This window comes from Gymnoscopelus braueri (genome assembly GCF_963280865.1).
Source record: "Gymnoscopelus braueri genome assembly, chromosome: 15".
Taxonomy (NCBI): Eukaryota; Metazoa; Chordata; class Actinopteri; order Myctophiformes; family Myctophidae; genus Gymnoscopelus; species Gymnoscopelus braueri.
The window spans coordinates 2,293,416-2,305,838 of NC_137620.1; positions in this window are offsets into that span (position 1 = coordinate 2,293,416).

Genomic DNA, 12,423 nt, shown 5'->3' on the forward strand with positions numbered 1-12,423 from the left:
TACATTTGTCACTGTTATTTAATTAATTAGAACTCAATCTTGATGGAAAGGTATCTTCATTTGTGGTCAAAATAAAGAAAAGCACCAGCCAACTAATCAAATGCAAATGACTTGAATTTAATTTGATGGTGAGCAATGTGTGGAATACCAATGAAACTACCATAATGGCCCAGGACAGAGTTACAACGACCCAGGACAGAATTGTTTTGTTCACATTCCCTATATAAGGTGTTCACAATTCTTGGCAGTCATAGCATACCTACTAGCTGAAGGAGGACACCAGACAGAGCAGTAGGTAAGAGATCATTCTTGGGAAAGTAGAATGTTAAAACTTTTGTCACTATTATTACTTTAACTTTAGCACTGACTTGTCCTTTAAATTCAGTAAGTGCTACTTGTTGGGGTAGTTGTAATTGACCAGTGCACATAATAAGTCATGTTTGATGGAAATAAACTCAATTTAACTCATTTAGCATAGAAGAGTAGTTTTGTATTGACTCATGCACATACAAAGAACACATTCTCAATGGAAGCAAACCAGCTCAGACTACCTCAAATGGAGGCAGTGATGATGTTTAAATTCATAAGTGCATCTCTTTGGGGTTGTCTTGGCTCTGTATTGTCATCTTCTATCCTTTGTCACTATTATTACTTTAACCTTAGCACTGACTTGTCCTTTTAATTCAGTAAGTGCTACTTGTTGGGGTAGTTTTAATTGACTAGTGCACCTACCAAGAACTCAACCATGACGGTTAGAATCTCATTCAGATTGCATTCTGTCACTATTATTACTTTAACTTTAGCACTGACTTGTCCTTTAAATTCAGTAAGTGCTACTTGTTGGGGTAGTTTTAACTGACACATAACAAGCACACAACAAGAAGGCTTGATGTAAACAAACTCAGACTACCTCTAATGGAGGCATTGATGATGTTTAAATTCATAAGTGCTTCCCTTTGGGGTTGCCTTGGTTCTGTGAGGTCATCTTTTACATTTGTCACTGTTATTTAATTAATTAGAACTCAATCTTGATGGAAAGGTATCTTCATTTGTGGTCAAAATAAAGAAAAGCACCAGCCAACTAATCAAATGCAAATGACTTGAATTTAATTTGATGGTGAGCAATGTGTGGAATACCAATGAAACTACCATAATGGCCCAGGACAGAGTTACAACGACCCAGGACAGAATTGTTTTGTTCACATTCCCTATATAAGGTGTTCACAATTCTTGGCAGTCATAGCATACCTACTAGCTGAAGGAGGACACCAGACAGAGCAGTAGGTAAGAGATCAATCTTGGGAAAGTAGAATGTTTAAACTTTTGTCACTATTATTACTTTAACTTTAGCACTGACTTGTCCTTTTAATTCAGTAAGTGCTACTTGTTGGGGTAGTTGTAATTGACCAGTGCACATAATAAGTCATGTTTGATGGAAATAAACTCAATTTAACTCATTTAGCATAGAAGAGTAGTTTTGTATTGACTCGTGCACATACAAAGAACACATTCTCAATGGAAGCAAACAAGCCCAGACTACCTCAAATGGAGGCAGTGATGATGTTTAAATTCATAAGTGCATCTCTTTGGGGTTGTCTTGGCTCTGTATTGTCATCTTCTATCCTTTGTCACTATTATTACTTTAACCTTAGCACTGACTTGTCCTTTTAATTCAGTAAGTGCTACTTGTTGGGGTAGTTTTAATTGACTAGTGCACCTACCAAGAACTCAACCATGACGGTTAGAATCTCATTCAGATTGCATTCTGTCACTATTATTACTTTAACTTTAGCACTGACTTGTCCTTTAAATTCAGTAAGTGCTACTTGTTGGGGTAGTTTTAACTGACACATAACAAGCACACAACAAGAAGGCTTGATGTAAACAAACTCAGACTACCTCTAATGGAGGCATTGATGATGTTTAAATTCATAAGTGCTTCCCTTTGGGGTTGCCTTGGTTCTGTGAGGTCATCTTTTACATTTGTCACTGTTATTTAATTAATTAGAACTCAATCTTGATGGAAAGGTATCTTCATTTGTGGTCAAAATAAAGAAAAGCACCAGCCAACTAATCAAATGCAAATGACTTGAATTTAATTTGATGGTGAGCAATGTGTGGAATACCAATGAAACTACCATAATGGCCCAGGACAGAGTTACAACGACCCAGGACAGAATTGTTTTGTTCACATTCCCTATATAAGGTGTTCACAATTCTTGGCAGTCATAGCATACCTACTAGCTGAAGGAGGACACCAGACAGAGCAGTAGGTAAGAGATCATTCTTGGGAAAGTAGAATGTTAAAACTTTTGTCACTATTATTACTTTAACTTTAGCACTGACTTGTCCTTTAAATTCAGTAAGTGCTACTTGTTGGGGTAGTTGTAATTGACCAGTGCACATAATAAGTCATGTTTGATGGAAATAAACTCAATTTAACTCATTTAGCATAGAAGAGTAGTTTTGTATTGACTCATGCACATACAAAGAACACATTCTCAATGGAAGCAAACCAGCTCAGACTACCTCAAATGGAGGCAGTGATGATGTTTAAATTCATAAGTGCATCTCTTTGGGGTTGTCTTGGCTCTGTATTGTCATCTTCTATCCTTTGTCACTATTATTACTTTAACTTTAGCACTGACTTGTCCTTTTAATTCAGTAAGTGCTACTTGTTGGGGTAGTTTTAACTGACACATAACAAGCACACAACAAGAAGGCTTGATGTAAACAAACTCAGACTACCTCTAATGGAGGCATTGATGATGTTTAAATTCATAAGTGCTTCCCTTTGGGGTTGCCTTGGTTCTGTGAGGTCATCTTTTACATTTGTCACTGTTATTTAATTAATTAGAACTCAATCTTGATGGAAAGGTATCTTCATTTGTGGTCAAAATAAAGAAAAGCACCAGCCAACTAATCAAATGCAAATGACTTGAATTTAATTTGATGGTGAGCAATGTGTGGAATACCAATGAAACTACCATAATGGCCCAGGACAGAGTTACAACGACCCAGGACAGAATTGTTTTGTTCACATTCCCTATATAAGGTGTTCACAATTCTTGGCAGTCATAGCATACCTACTAGCTGAAGGAGGACACCAGACAGAGCAGTAGGTAAGAGATCAATCTTGGGAAAGTAGAATGTTTAAACTTTTGTCACTATTATTACTTTAACTTTAGCACTGACTTGTCCTTTTAATTCAGTAAGTGCTACTTGTTGGGGTAGTTGTAATTGACCAGTGCACATAATAAGTCATGTTTGATGGAAATAAACTCAATTTAACTCATTTAGCATAGAAGAGTAGTTTTGTATTGACTCGTGCACATACAAAGAACACATTCTCAATGGAAGCAAACAAGCCCAGACTACCTCAAATGGAGGCAGTGATGATGTTTAAATTCATAAGTGCATCTCTTTGGGGTTGTCTTGGCTCTGTATTGTCATCTTCTATCCTTTGTCACTATTATTACTTTAACCTTAGCACTGACTTGTCCTTTTAATTCAGTAAGTGCTACTTGTTGGGGTAGTTTTAATTGACTAGTGCACCTACCAAGAACTCAACCATGACGGTTAGAATCTCATTCAGATTGCATTCTGTCACTATTATTACTTTAACTTTAGCACTGACTTGTCCTTTAAATTCAGTAAGTGCTACTTGTTGGGGTAGTTTTAACTGACACATAACAAGCACACAACAAGAAGGCTTGATGTAAACAAACTCAGACTACCTCTAATGGAGGCATTGATGATGTTTAAATTCATAAGTGCTTCCCTTTGGGGTTGCCTTGGTTCTGTGAGGTCATCTTTTACATTTGTCACTGTTATTTAATTAATTAGAACTCAATCTTGATGGAAAGGTATCTTCATTTGTGGTCAAAATAAAGAAAAGCACCAGCCAACTAATCAAATGCAAATGACTTGAATTTAATTTGATGGTGAGCAATGTGTGGAATACCAATGAAACTACCATAATGGCCCAGGACAGAGTTACAACGACCCAGGACAGAATTGTTTTGTTCACATTCCCTATATAAGGTGTTCACAATTCTTGGCAGTCATAGCATACCTACTAGCTGAAGGAGGACACCAGACAGAGCAGTAGGTAAGAGATCATTCTTGGGAAAGTAGAATGTTAAAACTTTTGTCACTATTATTACTTTAACTTTAGCACTGACTTGTCCTTTAAATTCAGTAAGTGCTACTTGTTGGGGTAGTTGTAATTGACCAGTGCACATAATAAGTCATGTTTGATGGAAATAAACTCAATTTAACTCATTTAGCATAGAAGAGTAGTTTTGTATTGACTCATGCACATACAAAGAACACATTCTCAATGGAAGCAAACCAGCTCAGACTACCTCAAATGGAGGCAGTGATGATGTTTAAATTCATAAGTGCATCTCTTTGGGGTTGTCTTGGCTCTGTATTGTCATCTTCTATCCTTTGTCACTATTATTACTTTAACTTTAGCACTGACTTGTCCTTTTAATTCAGTAAGTGCTACTTGTTGGGGTAGTTTTAATTGACTAGTGCACCTACCAAGAACTCAACCATGACGGTTAGAATCTCATTCAGATTGCATTCTGTCACTATTATTACTTTAACTTTAGCACTGACTTGTCCTTTAAATTCAGTAAGTGCTACTTGTCGGGGTAGTTTTAACTGACACATAACAAGCACATAACAAGAAGGCTTGATGTAAACAAACTCAGACTACCTCTAATGGAGGCATTGATGATGTTTAAATTCATAAGTGCTTCCCTTTGGGGTTGCCTTGGTTCTGTGAGGTCATCTTTTACATTTGTCACTGTTATTTAATTAATTAGAACTCAATCTTGATGGAAATAGACTTTGGTATCTTCATTTGTGGTCAAAATAAAGAAAAGCACCAGCCAACTAATCAAATGCAAATGACTTGAATTTAATTTGATGGTGAGCAATGTGTGAAGTACCAATGAAACTACCATAATGGCCCAGGACAGAGTTACAACGACCCAGGACAGAATTGTTTTGTTCACATTCCCTATATAAGGTGTTCACAATTCTTGGCAGTCATAGCATACCTACTAGCTGAAGGAGGACACCAGACAGAGCAGTATGTAAGAGATCAATCTTGGGAAAGTAGAATGTTTAAACTTTTGTCACTATTATTACTTTAACTTTAGCACTGACTTGTCCTTTTAATTCAGTAAGTGCTACTTGTTGGGGTAGTTGTAATTGACCAGTGCACATAATAAGTCATGTTTGATGGAAATAAACTCAATTTAACTCATTTAGCATAGAAGAGTAGTTTTGTATTGACTCGTGCACATACAAAGAACACATTCTCAATGGAAGCAAACAAGCCCAGACTACCTCAAATGGAGGCAGTGATGATGTTTAAATTCATAAGTGCATCTCTTTGGGGTTGTCTTGGCTCTGTATTGTCATCTTCTATCCTTTGTCACTATTATTACTTTAACCTTAGCACTGACTTGTCCTTTTAATTCAGTAAGTGCTACTTGTTGGGGTAGTTTTAATTGACTAGTGCACCTACCAAGAACTCAACCATGACGGTTAGAATCTCATTCAGATTGCATTCTGTCACTATTATTACTTTAACTTTAGCACTGACTTGTCCTTTAAATTCAGTAAGTGCTACTTGTTGGGGTAGTTTTAACTGACACATAACAAGCACACAACAAGAAGGCTTGATGTAAACAAACTCAGACTACCTCTAATGGAGGCATTGATGATGTTTAAATTCATAAGTGCTTCCCTTTGGGGTTGCCTTGGTTCTGTGAGGTCATCTTTTACATTTGTCACTGTTATTTAATTAATTAGAACTCAATCTTGATGGAACGGTATCTTCATTTGTGGTCAAAATAAAGAAAAGCACCAGCCAACTAATCAAATGCAAATGACTTGAATTTAATTTGATGGTGAGCAATGTGTGGAATACCAATGAAACTACCATAATGGCCCAGGACAGAGTTACAACGACCCAGGACAGAATTGTTTTGTTCACATTCCCTATATAAGGTGTTCACAATTCTTGGCAGTCATAGCATACCTACTAGCTGAAGGAGGACACCAGACAGAGCAGTAGGTAAGAGATCATTCTTGGGAAAGTAGAATGTTAAAACTTTTGTCACTATTATTACTTTAACTTTAGCACTGACTTGTCCTTTAAATTCAGTAAGTGCTACTTGTTGGGGTAGTTGTAATTGACCAGTGCACATAATAAGTCATGTTTGATGGAAATAAACTCAATTTAACTCATTTAGCATAGAAGAGTAGTTTTGTATTGACTCGTGCACATACAAAGAACACATTCTCAATGGAAGCAAACAAGCCCAGACTACCTCAAATGGAGGCAGTGATGATGTTTAAATTCATAAGTGCATCTCTTTGGGGTTGTCTTGGCTCTGTATTGTCATCTTCTATCCTTTGTCACTATTATTACTTTAACCTTAGCACTGACTTGTCCTTTTAATTCAGTAAGTGCTACTTGTTGGGGTAGTTTTAATTGACTAGTGCACCTACCAAGAACTCAACCATGACGGTTAGAATCTCATTCAGATTGCATTCTGTCACTATTATTACTTTAACTTTAGCACTGACTTGTCCTTTAAATTCAGTAAGTGCTACTTGTTGGGGTAGTTTTAACTGACACATAACAAGCACACAACAAGAAGGCTTGATGTAAACAAACTCAGACTACCTCTAATGGAGGCATTGATGATGTTTAAATTCATAAGTGCTTCCCTTTGGGGTTGCCTTGGTTCTGTGAGGTCATCTTTTACATTTGTCACTGTTATTTAATTAATTAGAACTCAATCTTGATGGAAAGGTATCTTCATTTGTGGTCAAAATAAAGAAAAGCACCAGCCAACTAATCAAATGCAAATGACTTGAATTTAATTTGATGGTGAGCAATGTGTGGAATACCAATGAAACTACCATAATGGCCCAGGACAGAGTTACAACGACCCAGGACAGAATTGTTTTGTTCACATTCCCTATATAAGGTGTTCACAATTCTTGGCAGTCATAGCATACCTACTAGCTGAAGGAGGACACCAGACAGAGCAGTAGGTAAGAGATCAATCTTGGGAAAGTAGAATGTTTAAACTTTTGTCACTATTATTACTTTAACTTTAGCACTGACTTGTCCTTTAAATTCAGTAAGTGCTACTTGTTGGGGTAGTTGTAATTGACCAGTGCACATAATAAGTCATGTTTGATGGAAATAAACTCAATTTAACTCATTTAGCATAGAAGAGTAGTTTTGTATTGACTCGTGCACATACAAAGAACACATTCTCAATGGAAGCAAACCAGCTCAGACTACCTCAAATGGAGGCAGTGATGATGTTTAAATTCATAAGTGCATCTCTTTGGGGTTGTCTTGGCTCTGTATTGTCATCTTCTATCCTTTGTCACTATTATTACTTTAACTTTAGCACTGACTTGTCCTTTTAATTCAGTAAGTGCTACTTGTTGGGGTAGTTTTAATTGACTAGTGCACCTACCAAGAACTCAACCATGACGGTTAGAATCTCATTCAGATTGCATTCTGTCACTATTATTACTTTAACTTTAGCACTGACTTGTCCTTTAAATTCAGTAAGTGCTACTTGTTGGGGTAGTTTTAACTGACACATAACAAGCACATAACAAGAAGGCTTGATGTAAACAAACTCAGACTACCTCTAATGGAGGCATTGATGATGTTTAAATTCATAAGTGCTTCCCTTTGGGGTTGCCTTGGTTCTGTGAGGTCATCTTTTACATTTGTCACTGTTATTTAATTAATTAGAACTCAATCTTGATGGAAATAGACTTTGGTATCTTCATTTGTGGTCAAAATAAAGAAAAGCACCAGCCAACTAATCAAATGCAAATGACTTGAATTTAATTTGATGGTGAGCAATGTGTGAAGTACCAATGAAACTACCATAATGGCCCAGGACAGAGTTACAACGACCCAGGACAGAATTGTTTTGTTCACATTCCCTATATAAGGTGTTCACAATTCTTGGCAGTCATAGCATACCTACTAGCTGAAGGAGGACACCAGACAGAGCAGTATGTAAGAGATCAATCTTGGGAAAGTAGAATGTTTAAACTTTTGTCACTATTATTACTTTAACTTTAGCACTGACTTGTCCTTTTAATTCAGTAAGTGCTACTTGTTGGGGTAGTTGTAATTGACCAGTGCACATAATAAGTCATGTTTGATGGAAATAAACTCAATTTAACTCATTTAGCATAGAAGAGTAGTTTTGTATTGACTCGTGCACATACAAAGAACACATTCTCAATGGAAGCAAACAAGCCCAGACTACCTCAAATGGAGGCAGTGATGATGTTTAAATTCATAAGTGCATCTCTTTGGGGTTGTCTTGGCTCTGTATTGTCATCTTCTATCCTTTGTCACTATTATTACTTTAACCTTAGCACTGACTTGTCCTTTTAATTCAGTAAGTGCTACTTGTTGGGGTAGTTTTAATTGACTAGTGCACCTACCAAGAACTCAACCATGACGGTTAGAATCTCATTCAGATTGCATTCTGTCACTATTATTACTTTAACTTTAGCACTGACTTGTCCTTTAAATTCAGTAAGTGCTACTTGTTGGGGTAGTTTTAACTGACACATAACAAGCACACAACAAGAAGGCTTGATGTAAACAAACTCAGACTACCTCTAATGGAGGCATTGATGATGTTTAAATTCATAAGTGCTTCCCTTTGGGGTTGCCTTGGTTCTGTGAGGTCATCTTTTACATTTGTCACTGTTATTTAATTAATTAGAACTCAATCTTGATGGAAAGGTATCTTCATTTGTGGTCAAAATAAAGAAAAGCACCAGCCAACTAATCAAATGCAAATGACTTGAATTTAATTTGATGGTGAGCAATGTGTGGAATACCAATGAAACTACCATAATGGCCCAGGACAGAGTTACAACGACCCAGGACAGAATTGTTTTGTTCACATTCCCTATATAAGGTGTTCACAATTCTTGGCAGTCATAGCATACCTACTAGCTGAAGGAGGACACCAGACAGAGCAGTAGGTAAGAGATCAATCTTGGGAAAGTAGAATGTTTAAACTTTTGTCACTATTATTACTTTAACTTTAGCACTGACTTGTCCTTTAAATTCAGTAAGTGCTACTTGTTGGGGTAGTTGTAATTGACCAGTGCACATAATAAGTCATGTTTGATGGAAATAAACTCAATTTAACTCATTTAGCATAGAAGAGTAGTTTTGTATTGACTCGTGCACATACAAAGAACACATTCTCAATGGAAGCAAACCAGCTCAGACTACCTCAAATGGAGGCAGTGATGATGTTTAAATTCATAAGTGCATCTCTTTGGGGTTGTCTTGGCTCTGTATTGTCATCTTCTATCCTTTGTCACTATTATTACTTTAACTTTAGCACTGACTTGTCCTTTTAATTCAGTAAGTGCTACTTGTTGGGGTAGTTTTAATTGACTAGTGCACCTACCAAGAACTCAACCATGACGGTTAGAATCTCATTCAGATTGCATTCTGTCACTATTATTACTTTAACTTTAGCACTGACTTGTCCTTTAAATTCAGTAAGTGCTACTTGTTGGGGTAGTTTTAACTGACACATAACAAGCACATAACAAGAAGGCTTGATGTAAACAAACTCAGACTACCTCTAATGGAGGCATTGATGATGTTTAAATTCATAAGTGCTTCCCTTTGGGGTTGCCTTGGTTCTGTGAGGTCATCTTTTACATTTGTCACTGTTATTTAATTAATTAGAACTCAATCTTGATGGAAATAGACTTTGGTATCTTCATTTGTGGTCAAAATAAAGAAAAGCACCAGCCAACTAATCAAATGCAAATGACTTGAATTTAATTTGATGGTGAGCAATGTGTGAAGTACCAATGAAACTACCATAATGGCCCAGGACAGAGTTACAACGACCCAGGACAGAATTGTTTTGTTCACATTCCCTATATAAGGTGTTCACAATTCTTGGCAGTCATAGCATACCTACTAGCTGAAGGAGGACACCAGACAGAGCAGTATGTAAGAGATCAATCTTGGGAAAGTAGAATGTTTAAACTTTTGTCACTATTATTACTTTAACTTTAGCACTGACTTGTCCTTTTAATTCAGTAAGTGCTACTTGTTGGGGTAGTTGTAATTGACCAGTGCACATAATAAGTCATGTTTGATGGAAATAAACTCAATTTAACTCATTTAGCATAGAAGAGTAGTTTTGTATTGACTCGTGCACATACAAAGAACACATTCTCAATGGAAGCAAACAAGCCCAGACTACCTCAAATGGAGGCAGTGATGATGTTTAAATTCATAAGTGCATCTCTTTGGGGTTGTCTTGGCTCTGTATTGTCATCTTCTATCCTTTGTCACTATTATTACTTTAACCTTAGCACTGACTTGTCCTTTTAATTCAGTAAGTGCTACTTGTTGGGGTAGTTTTAATTGACTAGTGCACCTACCAAGAACTCAACCATGACGGTTAGAATCTCATTCAGATTGCATTCTGTCACTATTATTACTTTAACTTTAGCACTGACTTGTCCTTTAAATTCAGTAAGTGCTACTTGTTGGGGTAGTTTTAACTGACACATAACAAGCACACAACAAGAAGGCTTGATGTAAACAAACTCAGACTACCTCTAATGGAGGCATTGATGATGTTTAAATTCATAAGTGCTTCCCTTTGGGGTTGCCTTGGTTCTGTGAGGTCATCTTTTACATTTGTCACTGTTATTTAATTAATTAGAACTCAATCTTGATGGAAAGGTATCTTCATTTGTGGTCAAAATAAAGAAAAGCACCAGCCAACTAATCAAATGCAAATGACTTGAATTTAATTTGATGGTGAGCAATGTGTGGAATACCAATGAAACTACCATAATGGCCCAGGACAGAGTTACAACGACCCAGGACAGAATTGTTTTGTTCACATTCCCTATATAAGGTGTTCACAATTCTTGGCAGTCATAGCATACCTACTAGCTGAAGGAGGACACCAGACAGAGCAGTAGGTAAGAGATCAATCTTGGGAAAGTAGAATGTTTAAACTTTTGTCACTATTATTACTTTAACTTTAGCACTGACTTGTCCTTTAAATTCAGTAAGTGCTACTTGTTGGGGTAGTTGTAATTGACCAGTGCACATAATAAGTCATGTTTGATGGAAATAAACTCAATTTAACTCATTTAGCATAGAAGAGTAGTTTTGTATTGACTCGTGCACATACAAAGAACACATTCTCAATGGAAGCAAACCAGCTCAGACTACCTCAAATGGAGGCAGTGATGATGTTTAAATTCATAAGTGCATCTCTTTGGGGTTGTCTTGGCTCTGTATTGTCATCTTCTATCCTTTGTCACTATTATTACTTTAACTTTAGCACTGACTTGTCCTTTTAATTCAGTAAGTGCTACTTGTTGGGGTAGTTTTAATTGACTAGTGCACCTACCAAGAACTCAACCATGACGGTTAGAATCTCATTCAGATTGCATTCTGTCACTATTATTACTTTAACTTTAGCACTGACTTGTCCTTTAAATTCAGTAAGTGCTACTTGTTGGGGTAGTTTTAACTGACACATAACAAGCACATAACAAGAAGGCTTGATGTAAACAAACTCAGACTACCTCTAATGGAGGCATTGATGATGTTTAAATTCATAAGTGCTTCCCTTTGGGGTTGCCTTGGTTCTGTGAGGTCATCTTTTACATTTGTCACTGTTATTTAATTAATTAGAACTCAATCTTGATGGAAATAGACTTTGGTATCTTCATTTGTGGTCAAAATAAAGAAAAGCACCAGCCAACTAATCAAATGCAAATGACTTGAATTTAATTTGATGGTGAGCAATGTGTGAAGTACCAATGAAACTACCATAATGGCCCAGGACAGAGTTACAACGACCCAGGACAGAATTGTTTTGTTCACATTCCCTATATAAGGTGTTCACAATTCTTGGCAGTCATAGCATACCTACTAGCTGAAGGAGGACACCAGACAGAGCAGTATGTAAGAGATCAATCTTGGGAAAGTAGAATGTTTAAACTTTTGTCACTATTATTACTTTAACTTTAGCACTGACTTGTCCTTTTAATTCAGTAAGTGCTACTTGTTGGGGTAGTTGTAATTGACCAGTGCACATAATAAGTCATGTTTGATGGAAATAAACTCAATTTAACTCATTTAGCATAGAAGAGTAGTTTTGTATTGACTCGTGCACATACAAAGAACACATTCTCAATGGAAGCAAACAAGCTCAGACTACCTCAAATGGAGGCAGTGATGATGTTTAAATTCATAAGTGCATCTCTTTGGGGTTGTCTTGGCTCTGTATTGTCATCTTCCATCCTTTGTCACTATTATTACTTTAACCTTAG